We start from the raw sequence: 12,138 nt of genomic DNA, 5'->3' as shown, positions 1-12,138 counted from the left end.
GAACTGGAAAAGAAAAGAATCAAAGCGTATGAGATGTACTGCTCCAGAACAGTGTTGAAGATTAAGTAGACTGCTAAAGTTCGTAGTTCAGAGGTTCTCTCCAGCAGTACCGAGGAAAGGAATACATTTCAAACACTGACAAAAGGAAGGGGACAGATGACAGGACATCAGTGAAGATGTCAATGAATAACTTTCATGGTACTACAGAGAGCACTAGAGGCTACAAACTGTAGAGGAAAACATAAATTGCAAAACATCCAGCAAATATTTAACGACATAAATTGCAAGTACCACTCAGTGATGAAGAGGTTGGTACAGTCAGAATACTGATGACTCCAAAACATTTGTGATCTATTTCCTCTGTAGGAGCGCACATGGATTCTGCAGACAAGTCTGTAACTCCGCAATATCCAGAAGGCAGTAGATGCTGGCAACCAGGTAGATGACTTCTTCTTTGACTTCCTGAAGGCATTCGCTATGTTCCACACTGTTGTCTGAAGAGCAAAGAACGAGAGGACAGAATAACAGACCATCTCAGTGTTCAGTGCAACATACAAAATTGAGAAAATTTAAAGAACCGGAATCTGAAGCTGACTGCAAGACTATTCTGTCTCCACCAACATACATTTTGCCTAAGAAACACGAAGAAAGATATGGGAACTCTGGAATGTATGGAGTTATATAGACAGCCTTTTCTCCCTTGTTGTATTTACAAGGGAAAGGAAATGACTACTAAAGGGACATGGTAACCTCCGCCTCGCACCGTATGGTGGCTTGAGAAATATGTATGTAGATGTAAATACACTGTAGTACATGGTACTTAACCTGTAAGACAACAACACATAATCAGATACAAACTGTTATACATTTACTGTGGTTTTACTGTTGCAACCAAATTGCTCTTAAATTCTTCTCTTATATAAAAAGAAATAAACTGTAAAGATAAAGTTAGGTTTATTCAGAAAATATAATTACCTTTATTATAAACTGCAAAACTGAATTATTGCCATTGAAAAATGTTATGGTCGTATTTCCGTAATTGCCTTGAAAAGTGAAAAACATTTGCAATATTAACCATTAATCATTTATAAAGTGCCGTGATATGAACTATGGATATTCGACCATTAATACCTTGTATTACAAAACGTAAGTTCTGGATCACTTTCTGTATTTTCTTTGTTATTTTCTCGAGTGGATACAGGCAATATAGAATTGTTAATAATACCTAAGGGAAGAGATAATGAAAATCTCCATCTTTTGTTATCTATGATTCTTCTAGAATAATTAATCTTCTTGTTCAAATTGTTGTCTTGATCAGACGTGATTGATGTCTTGTAGCAATGAGGTCAGTAAAAAACTGCATATTGTTACTAGTGTAATAACTGAAAAATAGTGTTTATGTCATTGAAAAGAACACTACAACATAACCACATGCCACGTTGGCGTCCAACATGGGGCACGATACACATCATTATTGTAATTCTTTACAGGTGTAGTGTACAATAACAAAATATTAATATTTATGTTATTTTCTTTTCATGTATCAGTCTGAGACGCATTAATTAAGTAAGTATGTGTGTGTCATCTGAAATGTTAAGAACAATTGAGCTGTGCTGCCCATCAACAGCTAAAAAATGTAGGAACAGAGGTTCATGTTTATGGCTTACATCCACACACTGGCTTACGAGCAAGCACTACACATAATTGATTTTGGCTGAGTGTGTGCTCTTAAAAACTAACACCACTTCAGTTACAGTGACAGCAGCCTTAAATAGCAGTGCTTCAGTACTCTTTCTGTGAATGTAATACCTTTTAGATATTTTGTGACACATTTCATCCATTTTGCTATTGTTATTTGTGTATGTGTTAGTTGTTAGGTATGTTGTCAGAAATATTGTTATTGTCAGTGATATACATGTTGTTGTTGTTGTGGTCTTCAGTCCTGACACTGGTTTGATGCAGCTCTCCATGCTACCCTATCCTATGCAAGCTTCTTCATCTCACAGTACTTACTGCAACCTACATCCTTCTGAATCTGCTTAATGTATTCATTTCTTGGTCTTCCTCTACGATTTTTACCCTCCACGCTGCCCTCCTATGCTAAATTTGTGATCCCTTGATGCCTCAGAACATGTCCTACCAACCGGTCCCTTCTTCTTGTCAAGTTGTGCCACAAAATCCTCTTCTCCTCAATTATATTCAATGCCCCCTCATTAGTTATACACTCCTGGAAATGGAAAAAAGAACACATTGACACCGGTGTGTCAGACCCACCATACTTGCTCCGGACACTGCGAGAGGGCTGTACAAGCAATGATCACACGCACGGCACAGCGGACACACCAGGAACCGCGGTGTTGGCCGTCGAATGGCGCTAGCTGCGCAGCATTTGTGCACCGCCGCCGTCAGTGTCAGCCAGTTTGCCGTGGCATACAGAGCTCCATCGCAGTCTTTAACACTGGTAGCATGCCGCGACAGCGTGGACGTGAACCGTATGTGCAGTTGACGGACTTTGAGCGAGGGCGTATAGTGGGCACGCGGGAGCCCGGGTGGACGTACCGCCGAATTGCTCAACACGTGGGGCGTGAGGTCTCCACAGTACATCGATGTTGTCGCCAGTGGTCGGCGGAAGGTGCAGGTGCCCGTCGACCTGGGACCGGACCGCAGTGACGCACGGATGCACGCCAAGACCGTAGGATCCTACACAGTGCCGTAGGGGACCGCACCGCCACTTCCCAGCAAATTAGGGACACTGTTGCTCCTGGGGTATCGGCGAGGACCATTCGCAACCGTCTCCATGAAGCTGGGCTACGGTCCCGCACACCGTTAGGCCGTCTTCCGCTCACGCCCCAACATCGTGCAGCCCGCCTCCAGTGGTGTCGCGACAGGCGTGAATGGAGGGACGAATGGAGACGTGTCGTCTTCAGCGTTGAGAGTCGCTTTTGCCTTGGTGCCAGTGATGGTCGTATGCGTGTTTGGCGCCGTGCAGGTGAGCGCCACAATCAGGACTGCATACGACCGAGGCACACAGGGCCAACACCCGGCATCATGGTGTGGGGAGCGATCTCCTACACTGGCCGTACACCTCTGGTGATCGTCGAGGGGACACTGAATAGTGCACGGTACATCCAAACCGTCATCGAACCCATCGTTCTACCATTCCTAGACCGGCAAGGGAACTTGCTGTTCCAACAGGACAATGCACGTCCGCATGTATCCCGTGCCACCCAACGTGCTCTAGAAGGTGTAAGTCAACTACCCTGGCCAGCAAGATCTCCGGATCTGTCCCCCATTGAGCATGTTTGGGACTGGATGAAGCGTCGTCTCACGCGGTCTGCACGTCCAGCACGAACGCTGGTCCAACTGAGGCGCCAGGTGGAAATGGCATGGCAAGCCGTTCCACAGGACTACATCCAGCATCTCTACGATCGTCTCCATGGAAGAATAGCAGCCTGCATTGCTGCGAAAGGTGGATATACACTGTACTAGTGCCGACATTGTGCATGCTCTGTTGCCTGTGTCTATGTGCCTGTGGTTCTGTCAGTGTGATCATGTGATGTATCTGACCCCAGGAATGTGTCAATAAAGTTTCCCCTTCCTGGGACAATGAATTCACGGTGTTCTTATTTCAATTTCCAGGAGTGTATGATCTACCCATCTAATCTTCACCATTCTTCTGTAGCACCACATTTCGAAAGCTTCTATTCTCTTATTGGTGCAAAGTGAATGATGAAGGGCAAGGCGAGGAAGCGTCGGCTCCCGGCTGTTGTTGGTTTTGCACCAGCTGGGTCAACAAGTTATGCTGTTTCTGTTGAAATTTCCACTGTTTTTCTAGCGGTGCTGTTGTTGCAGTCGTTGTTTATGTTGTAGGTGCCACAATGTTTTAAACGCTGGATCCGTGCTTCACTGGAATAGCTGCGTAGACAGAACACAGCTTATAATCACTTACACTGGCGGTAGTGCAGAGACCGGGCCATGTCGGCTGATGATAGCGTGGTACACGAAGCGCGGCGGGGAATCCGAGTCTGTCTCAGTTAGTGAACTTATCACAAGTGCCAGCGTCGCTACCTGGAAAGACAACAGGGGGCGAAAAGGAAAGGACAGAATCAGAAGACGTTAAACACTAATGTTGTCCTTCCTCGAAGAATCAGGAACTTGCGTGCAGACCAAACTCCAGTTACATTACGCTTTCAGTTGACGCACATAAACAAGCAGGCTTACATGTATAGTGTGTTCATTTTATTGTATATGATTAGTTATGAAAGGGACATGGAGCATACGGTGAGTTTAGTGGTAAATTATTTTGGGTTCCCATAGTTGTCTTATTTTGCTGTGGCTATTATTTTATTTTTGGTAAGGGGGTGAGACAGGGTTGTAGCCTCTCCCCGATGTTATTCAATCTGTTATTGAGCAAGCAGTAAAGGAAACAAATCAAAAATTCGGAGTAGGTATTAAAATCCATGGGGAATAAATAAAAACCCATGGAGAAGAAATAAAAACATTTAGGTTCGCGATTACATTGTAATTCTGTCAGAGACAGCAAAGGACTTGGAAGAGCAGTTGAACGGAATGGACAGTCAATACTTTCAGCATTTCGCGGCCCTGTCAGCAACTGTATAAATATTAAATTCAAAATTAACAGCCTCAGTTGCGGAGTTACCTAGATTTACCTAGGTTTCAATTGGGATAACTCAATCTTCTTCAGAATTACTCTTACTAACGTTTGTCCAGTGTCTTGAAAGGAGGATATAAGATGAACATCAACAAAAGCAAAACGAGGATCATGGAATGTAGTCGAATTAAGTCGGGTGATGCCGAGGGAATTAGATTAGGAAATGAGACACTTTAAGTAGTAAAGGAGTTTTGTTATTAGGGTAGCAAAATAACTGATGATGGTCGAAGTAGAGAGGATATAAAATGTAGACTGGCAATGGCAAGGAAAGCGTTTCTGAAGAAGAGGAATTTGTTAAGATCGAGTATAGATTGAAGCGTCAGGAAGTCGTTTCTGGTACTATTTGTATGGAGTGTAGCCATGTATGGAAGTGAATCATGGACGATAAATAGTTTGGACAGGAAGAGAATAGATGCTTTCGAAATGTGGTGCTACAGAAGAATGCTGACGATTAGATGGGTAGATCACGTTACTAATGAAGAGGAATTGAATAGAGTAGGGGAGAAGAGGAGTTTGTGGCACAACTTCACAAGAAGTAGGGACCGGTTGGTAGGGCATGTTCTGAGGCATCAAGGGATCACAACTATAGCATTGGAGGGTAGCGTGAAGGGAAAAATCGTATAGGGAGACCAAGAGATGAATACATTAAGCAGATTCAGAAGGATGTGGGTTGCAATACGTAGTGGGAGATGAAGAAATTTGCACAGGATAGAGTAACATGGAGAGCTGCATCAAATAAGTCTCAGGACTGAAGACCAGAACGACAAGAACAACATATTATTTTTTAGTATGATGAGATAATCGTCCTCACTTTGATATCTTTTCTAGAAGTAGGCTTGTTAAGAAGTGTAATGCGAGGTGTATCGCGCAGTAGGCTGAGTTATGACGTTGTAGGCTGAGTTATGACGTTGTCGGTGTACTATCAGGCGGTGAGAGTCTCGTCCTTCGAGAGGAGGAAGCAAACTGATGTGGATTACTTTTCCCCTGGGGGCGTTACCACCGACGTAATTCTGGCAATGCTGCACTTCTTTAGCGGGGACCGTAGACGCCGGGTGAATAAGTTAAAAAAATGATTTAAATGGCTCTGAGCATATGGGACTTAACTTCTATGGTAATCAGTCCCCTATAACTTAGAACTACTTAAACCTAACTAACCTAAGGACAGCACACAACACCCAGCCATCACGAGGCAGAGAGGTAAATGAGTAACTTGAAGGAGGTATACTGGGGAAGTCGAACTAACAAGCATATTTTTGTTACAGATCCTGCGTTACAGCGCGTGGGAAGTAAGGCGTGAAGTACGGAGGCTGGAGGAGATGTTCACCGAATTACATCTTGAGGCCGAGAGGAAGGGGCCACTGGACGAAGTATGGGGAGAGTACCAAGGGTTGTGTCTCTCCTATGAGCTGCTACGGGAACAGTTAATCAAAGTGCAGTTATGGTGCAACACACATTACTGGGTCAAAAACGCGATGGTTCACGCACGTGAGAAATCGTCAAGAACAGTCTTTGGGTCTGCAGGTGCTGACGATATGCTGTTCAAATTGTTCAAATGGCTCTAAGCACTATGATACTTAACATCTGAGGTCATCAGTCCCCTAGAACTACTTAAACCTAACTAACCTAAAGACACCACCCACATCCATGCCCGAGGCAGCATTCGAACATGCGACCGTAGAAGCAGCGCGGTTCCAGACTGAAGCGCCTAGAAACTCTCGGCCACAGCGGCCGGCTGACGACATCCGGGAACTCAATGGTACACTGGAACAATTGAAGGAAATGACCTACTGGTATTGAGCTGTTCAAGAGAGGCATAGCACATAACTAACTAGCCCTGAGCAAGCTGTGTTAAATAATAAATACACCGCAGGAATTGACTACAGAACTAACAGAGTATGTAGAAGCAACCATGGGCTCAGCGATTCGGGATTCGAACATGATACAGACCGGGCTGGATCTGTTAGATGCTAGTGTCGCAGTAGTGGCACTCCTATTGTCACTCGCTGATAACATGGGAAATTCTAGAGCTGAATTAGCAGTATTACAAGAGGCAATACGCCATGCAGTGCGTGGAATATTAAGACCGACATTAGTACCTCTGGGACAATTCCTGGTTGACTTGCATAAGGTCCAAGGGAAACTAATAGCAAAACATATTGTTACACCAAATGAGTGGAGCTTGTCGTTGTTCTACCGCGTAGCAACAGTAGGAATTAGCACCGAAAGAGTCAGACTTTATATACTACTTCAGCTTATGGTAGGAAATACCAGTGTATGGCGCGAGTGTTTTTCAGTCGATCCCTACATATAGGTGACGCTTATCTCTAACCAAAGACGAAGTTACGTGCTGATGTCAGCGGCTGAAATGAATCGTTCTTAGATTGACTGGATCACGGTATGCCTGATCCAGATGGTCCAGATCGTCACCAAAGCATGGCAGGTACAGTTACTTTTAGGGAAGCAGACGTAGAGGATACCTAAGGGATATCCCGTCACCGCACCCTTCCTTCCAAATGGCTAGCATATACTCAGTTTACTCCTTCTACATACCCAAAATTATTACTGTTACGACAAGGGTCAATCTAATGGCATAATGAGGTTAAAATTACGATGCTTTTGGTTACTGCTTAATGGAACAACCAGTGACACTTCAGGAACTATCTTTCGTCTTCGACTGTGAGTCGGATCACTGTAATAAATCTGACACACCCCTTATTCTAATGGTCGAAAAACTATTGGGTACGACTAACTCAGAACCTAAATTACCCAAACAATACCTTGAAACCTGGCCATCACCATTCATTGGGTGAACTTATATCTACGCAAAAGGTAAGTTCTTACGCTGAGCCGAAGAATGAGCACGTACTGCCAAACCATGATCAGAAGTGCAATGAAATCATGAGAATGAGTGTCTCAGTATCTGGTACCATTGTGATTATGACCCTACTTTGTGTAATCTGTGTGTACTGTAGGCGGAAGACTGACCAACCACTTGAGCTGCTAGTACACCAATTAGCAGCAGACTCAGTTAACATTAGGAAATAGCACTGAAGGCAATGATCGATGAGGTTCACGCTCAGTTATACAGAGAGAAGCAGAGAATACGTATTTTTATGTCAACCAATGAAATATGTGTTAAGATCCTTTTTTTCAGAAATGTAAACAGGTCACAATCGAGAGACCATATTTCTCGAAGAGGAGTACTGTAGCACAGCTTTGTCCAGAGTAACAAACGTATCCTTTATCAGTTCAACAAGTAGTCATAAGGAGAGGAGATACTTTTAGCATGATAACCAGATGCCATGTAACAAGAGCATGTATGCATCATGCAAGAACACTTATTCAGTATGCTGATGTTAGCCAGCATCTCTTTGGTATTTTTAACCAGATGCCAGCAGAAAACCGCTGCGTTATTATTATGGGTAACATTTCGAGTTACACTGCAGCGATCGCCATTACAAATCACCAAACAAGAACAGTAGCGCGTCAGTAGTAAGTAACTGGGTATGAAGTTAAGTGTCCCTGAGATGATAATAATGAATAATTATTTTCACTAAGAACTGCGTGGAGTAAATTTCTCACAATGTACTTACATTATGAGCCTTTGGAATTACACTGTCGACAAGTTTTTTGCAAAACAGGTCTTGTGTGGCTGTCCGTGGGGGTAGATCTTCGCTGCCAGAAGGACACCTTGAGAAATAGTCGGAAGCATGCCTTTGACGACACAAGGATTGCTCATCACTCCACGTTCTACAAAGCATGACTGAATATATTTTCTACAAAGAAGCAGAAAACTGCTATTAATGAACGTGACCGCTCCAGCTATTCTCGACACACCACTACGTGAACAAATCTCAGATCTCTTAGTACACACAACAGCAACTTCGTGTCTCAGTGTGGCACGTATTTCTCTGGTGCAGGTCAGCAAGCCACCTGGGGCGCCAGTATTTGTTTTCCGAACCTCCTCACTCTGTGTATATCAAAAGGAAAGAAATCAACCTACTTGGAGAGGCCCTCCAGGGAGACGCCATGAGCCAGTGCCACAGTCTCCCATTTCATGAGGATTCTCTCTACCTTGGTCTAACTTGACAAAAGGTCATTCTGTCCTATTGACTGATCTCTTCCTATACTCAAGTTGTGCAATAAATTCCTCTTCTCTCCTATTTTGTTCAGTTCTAAATATTCATGGTGGTGTCTGATTGTTCTATATCGTGTCTCCCTACCACTTTCGCGCAACGACGCTTCGAGCGTGTTTCTTTAGGGAATTGACTAATTTGAACCTGGGACCTGTTGCTGGTAAGGAGACGCCAGACCACACATGACATGTAGAATTCAGAAGAGTTCAGTGAGACTAGCGATGATATAACCAAATACTTAATGATCTCAGCGTCAGCTCCACTGCACTCCCTGTAAAAGAATGTTAATACTAACTAAATATAGTGGAAGGGGTTCAAGGCCTTCCTATTTTTAGTTATCTGGTAAAATAACGTCGAAAAAGCAGTTAAGTTTACCATTGGAAATTTTATTCTACTCACAAAACATTGTTTATAAATTAAGTTTCACAAAAGAGAAAACTATCAAAATGGTCTACAGTGACCCTCAATTGTCTTTAATTACTCAACTAACTTGTTGTAAATTACAGTGGTTGATGTGGCTTCTCAATAACTATATACCAGAAAAATCATCGCGTTTCAGATCTTTACTTCAAGTGGCAAAAGTGAACACCATGAGTTTTAATTAACGATCGACACTAGTATTACGCAAAAAGGGGGTGTAACAGATGAGACTTCTCCAGTTCTGAGTGAAGCCTTATGCGCTCAAAAATGTTGCATCGCATGCGTTCATTACCTTGTCGGTGTTTAGGCAGCGTCATGGCAGCGACGGGCAGCACAGCACCGCTCACCTCGCCGTCTCGGAAGCAACTCTCCTCCTAACTTCTCCTTACTACCACTTACCGAAGTTGGTTTAAAAAAAAATATCTGGTTGTGTTTAAATCTGACCAATCAGGGTCTCAATGTTAACCTTAAGCTCCGCCTACAGAAATTCTGTCTATCCAATGAGAAACGTTATACTTTTCGTGGTGGGGCAATGTTTTTAAAGTTTGCAACGTAACAAAGACGCGAAAAAGTCTCACGCTAAAACCAGCAGCTGGTGTGGTCCTTTTAACGTTATCATAAGATCTATACTGTTCTTCTGGAGGGATCTATCTTTTAACATGGGCTGGTGGGTGGTCCTAATGTAACATAGACGCGAAAAAGCCTCACGCTAAAACAGGCGGGTGGTAGTGGCTCTTTTTGTGTTATCGTAAGATCTATACTGTTTTTCTGGAGGGCTCTAGCGCTTAACATGGGCTGGGGGGTGGTCCTTGACGTAACAGAGACGCGAAAAAGTCTCACGCTAAAACTTGCGGGTGGTGTGGTCTCAGCGGTAGACTGGCAACGTGGGTGTCTGTCCATCCCTTATCGTAGGGCCTTCCAGCTTAACACGGTTCTGCTCTCGGCTTCTGTTCTCGTTTCTCCCCTCGGAACTGCGTCTGTTTCACGGTGGGAAGGTATGGCATGTATTTAGGCATTCTTGTGTTAGTCTGTGGTATTCCATTTGCTCACTCGTTACTATGGTTAATTTCAAGTCACGATTTATTCGTAACTATGTAACATACTACTGGATTTCCTTATCATGTCAGGGTTTTCATGGAAGGTGTTGGATTTGCCTGACACCTTACACAGTACCTCCTCATTTGTCACGTGATCTACCCTTCTAATCTTCAGCATTCTTCTGCAGCACCACATTTCGAAAGGTTGTATTCTCTTCTTGTGTAAACCGTTTATCTTCCATGTTTCACTTCCATACATGGCTTCAGTCCATATAAATACTTTCAGAAAAGACTTTCTGACACTTAAATCTATACTCGAATTTAACACAGTTCTCTCCTTCAGAAACGCTTTCCTTGTCATGGTCAGTCTACGTTTTATATCCTCTGTTTTCAATTTTTCCTTTTTTTGCAATTAACTCCATCCATCCAGACAGTATTCACATATACCAATGGATGTAACTACAAAATTATATCGTTGTACGACACACTGTTGAAGAGATGTGACGTCATACATGACAGCTCAATTCTTTGAAGAGTCAGGGTTTGGAGGAGGGGGTGGGGAGGAGAGGAGGGTAGTGGGTTACCACGCAGCCGTGTTTGACTCTCAATGGTTGAGCTAGATTGGCAGCAGTTAACACTGGGTTTGCTTTCGGGAGCGTGTCCGCTCAAATCCCCTAGCAGCCGTCCACATATAGGTCTTCCATAATCATTTTACACAAATTTCAAGATGTTTCGTTTGAACGCAGCCGATTTTCTTCCTCATCCTTTTCGAAACCGATCCAAAACATCGTGTCTAAAAACCTCAACGGAACTTCAGACGTTAATCTTCATGTAAATCTGACCCTCACACTCTTTCGAGCGCCATCAGTATGGCGTAGTATTAGAGTACTTTATCTTAAACAGATCGAGTCAACACGACGAAACAACCAAGAAACTTGACACATGGTCTCACTGAAACGGTGTTACCCGTTCTGCCTCATACGTCAAATAATATATATAACAATTCAAAATACAGCTGAAAAATTTACTTTAGAAAAATATTCTGTTTTTGCGGGTGACTGTGAAATTTAAAAAGTTAACAATAAATGCGTTAGTGATTATATATAGTTGGCATTACAGAGTTAGAATTCCGCACAAAGTACTTCCATAGAACGAGTTAAAGAGTCTCACAAGAAATATTTACACATTATAGACAGAAAATAAAAGAAAATCGAAAATATATTTATTCCACATGGTTAACAAATATATATATATATACACAAAATTAAATATAAAAGATAGACAATCTTGTCACAAATAAAAACTCTAAAATGTCAGTTAAACTTCGGATGCAAAAATATATATGAAAAAACAAAAATATCCTACATTAGGTCCACAAAAGAGGCGGAGTCTACAAATATTGAGAGAAGATTAAACATAGACAAAGAGTAAATGAAAGCATTCATAATACATTAATACAGTTGAGAATAAATACATGGGTCGCTAGACAAGGCAAAATATTTGGTGGCACTACAACATTGACGAGGTATGTATCAAGAACTATCTAGGTGATAGGAAATAGTTGGTTTGTCGAACCTTTCAAACGTACGTATACGTAGGGAAAGGTACTGATTTAGCATCCTCCACAGTCTTAAAAATCGGGAAGTATCCTGATTCGCTTGTATTAAGATTGTAACCATAATTATTTGTCGTGTTGTAGAAATTCACAGCAATTATATCGCCACGCCTCATGTTCATTTCCCCTGCCGACCTTGCTGAATGTTGCAGTATGACTCTGTAGAGACGCAGTTTCCGCATCCCTGTAAAGCCATAGTCCCAGTCCAGAGAGGTAACACGCGTTGAAGCATCAACGTGCAGTGACTGCATCATCTCG

The sequence above is a fragment of the Schistocerca gregaria genome, chromosome 1 (assembly GCF_023897955.1).
Source record: "Schistocerca gregaria isolate iqSchGreg1 chromosome 1, iqSchGreg1.2, whole genome shotgun sequence".
In the NCBI taxonomy this organism is placed as follows: Eukaryota; Metazoa; Arthropoda; class Insecta; order Orthoptera; family Acrididae; genus Schistocerca; species Schistocerca gregaria.
Note: the sequence above shows the minus strand (reverse complement) of the source record.